The 2500-nt window shown below is 42.9% G+C and overlaps 1 protein-coding gene across 1 annotated transcript in view; it reads left to right on the top strand.

Moving 5' to 3' along the window:
- The window catches only part of LOC101848453 (arylsulfatase J-like), a 12916-nt gene that overhangs the window by 3296 nt on the left and 7120 nt on the right, over positions 1-2500 (top strand). The window lies entirely within an intron of this gene.

The following is a 2500-nucleotide window of genomic DNA, read 5'->3' as shown; positions in this document are numbered from 1 at the left end:
GTCTCTCTCTCTCTCTCTCTCTCTCTCTCTCTCTCTCTCTCTCTCTCTCTCTCTCTCTCTCTCTCTCTCTCTCTCTCTCTCTCTCTCTCTCTCACCTTCCTACAACAAACCACCCAGTGTCTACAGACGTTGCTTCTCTTCTCTGTATCTCACGTTTTTCAATAAACCACGCCGTGTCTCTGGACATTGTCTCTCTCACCTTCCTCTCTGTTTCTCGCCATTCTGTCTGCTAGTGTTGTTTTGGTTACAAGGAAGGTCTCCATTTTCAGTTGTCATCTAGTGTTAGGACCTCCCCTTCCTCTCTTGCCTGTAAGCTTTGCTTGCTGAATAGTATTTTCGAGTGACTTATGGCTTCTGGTATGTCCAAAGTAGTTCACGTTTAGTTTCAATAAGCTCTGGGGGAAACCTGGCTCATATAACCTTTTGCAGTTGCGAGCGCCGTAAAACACTTACCAAAACACGAAAAACTCTTTGAGGAGTGTTGGTGTTTCTATACTATACCTAGATCTATTCTACTTATTAATTGTTCGTAAAATATTTCCTGTGTCCATGATATTCCTACAGTTTTTCTATGGTATTTAATTTCGAATGCCTCAATCTCTTTTAATTTGTGTTCCTTGATAGTTCATACTTCACACTCATATATTATTGCTTTTTGGCATGTTATGGTACTTTTTAGAATTTTTATTTTTGCATCTACCCCCCCCCCCCCCCCCCCCCCCCCGATAAATGCCGACTTTTTCGATTATAATGTTATCTGTTGTATGTGTCTGTCTGGTATTTATGTTTACTGGTGAGTACAGGTCAGCGAGTTTTTTCTGAAGTATGACAAACATGTCTTGCTCAAGGACACGCTATAGGACACGTCTTACGTACGGCAATTATCACTCCGCACTGCTCAAGGCTGATGATTCTATCAATGATAGACAAGATAATGATGATTTGTTATCCCCGCTCGCAACCACAAGGGTCAGAGAGTGCAGCTGTATCTATGTAGGAGACCGGCAGGGTATGTCGCTTGGTAGGTCCAAGCTCTCCACCGTCGATAGCAGCGACGACAGTCAAGGACACCAATGACTTGTTTCATTTCCTGCCTGATTACGAAAAAAACCCAACATGATTAACCCGATCCGAATGTCGTGTTTTACTATCGTATCCATATGACGTGGGGAACTCTGTGCCACCACTTGCCAAAGAGGAAATTTACTCGTTGATCCGATTCGTACGCTTTGCGTAGCAGTCTGTCAAACATGATTTTTTAAAAGAAATACTGAACATTTCAAGGAGACCTTCGTACTAGAAGTATTCTAAAATGTGAAGAATACAACCCGGTGGTACAAAATGACCACATGGCGTACTGATAGGGTTAAGGAGTTCGATATGTTCATAGAAAGATGAAAGAGGCTTCTTAATCTATGAATTGCCTACGATGTGTGATGGGTTATCGCAGGTGTATGTGAAAATTATTTTGTTTTGTTTGATCTTTTCCCGTCCTTCTACGTTTAATTGTTGTAAATGGCGTTCACGAAAGTGTCTTACCGCAATAAAAAAAATGACGAAACAGACCGGGAAAACAGACAATGTCGTCGATGTCCGACTCTAACAGTATATGTTTATGAATAGTAATTAATGTTAAGAAATTATGTGGGGGGAAATCAATTTTCTCTAAATATATACCCAAATTTCACAAAGTTTCGTGAAAAGTGTTCTTTATTAACATTATACAGACATCAACGTAAGTTAATTGCAAACTCTCTGAATGGTCCTCTTGGGTCGGCCTGCACGTGGGTGTTCTTGGACTGACCCAGTGGCTTGATGGTGCTGCCTCAAGCGGACAATGACAGAGTGTTACACTGCAAGCCTTCTGGTAACTTCTCGGGCTCCAACTCCATCCTGCAGCTATGCCATAGCTCTGGCAGGATCAAAGTCTCTCAGCTTTCGTCTTGGTGGTATGTTGATGCGATACAGGATTTTGCGCAAACGGCGCCTTATATGCAACCAAAGTGAGCACAGTTCGAGACCGTACGTCCGTTTATGACGTGCACCAGAAATTTTAACTGAGGAATGTCCCTGGTGTCGCACACAAGTCAATAAAAAACAGCTAATTTGGCCTAAATTCCCCGAAGATTTCCGTGCTCCAAGTGGTGGTTTTGGTCCTTTAGGAGGTTTTGCAGTACGCGTTGGTATCCCATTAACATTTTCAGAGCAAAGGTTTTGAAACCATTCTTGCTGTCTTTTTGTTGGAAGTTTTAAAAAATCAGGGCTGTCTGTCAGGGTGGTCCTTAACTCTTGTTGAAGTCTGTAGTATCGCCAATTGTAAATGGCACAGCTTGAGACCTCAACGTTCTCGGCCTAACGTGAGGGAGACACTGTTGTAGTCAACTCCAAAAAAATATGATGCACCAGTTGTAGAGGTCCTAGTTGGTGCAGTGGCAGAGCGGTTAGTGCGCTCGTCTCCGAAGCGGAAAGTCCGGGTTTGAGCCTCGGTTCGGACATGGAT

This window comes from Aplysia californica, unplaced genomic scaffold, assembly GCF_000002075.1.
Source record: "Aplysia californica isolate F4 #8 unplaced genomic scaffold, AplCal3.0 scaffold00436, whole genome shotgun sequence".
In the NCBI taxonomy this organism is placed as follows: domain Eukaryota; kingdom Metazoa; phylum Mollusca; class Gastropoda; order Aplysiida; family Aplysiidae; genus Aplysia; species Aplysia californica.
This window is presented reverse-complemented; position numbering and strand designations above follow the sequence as displayed.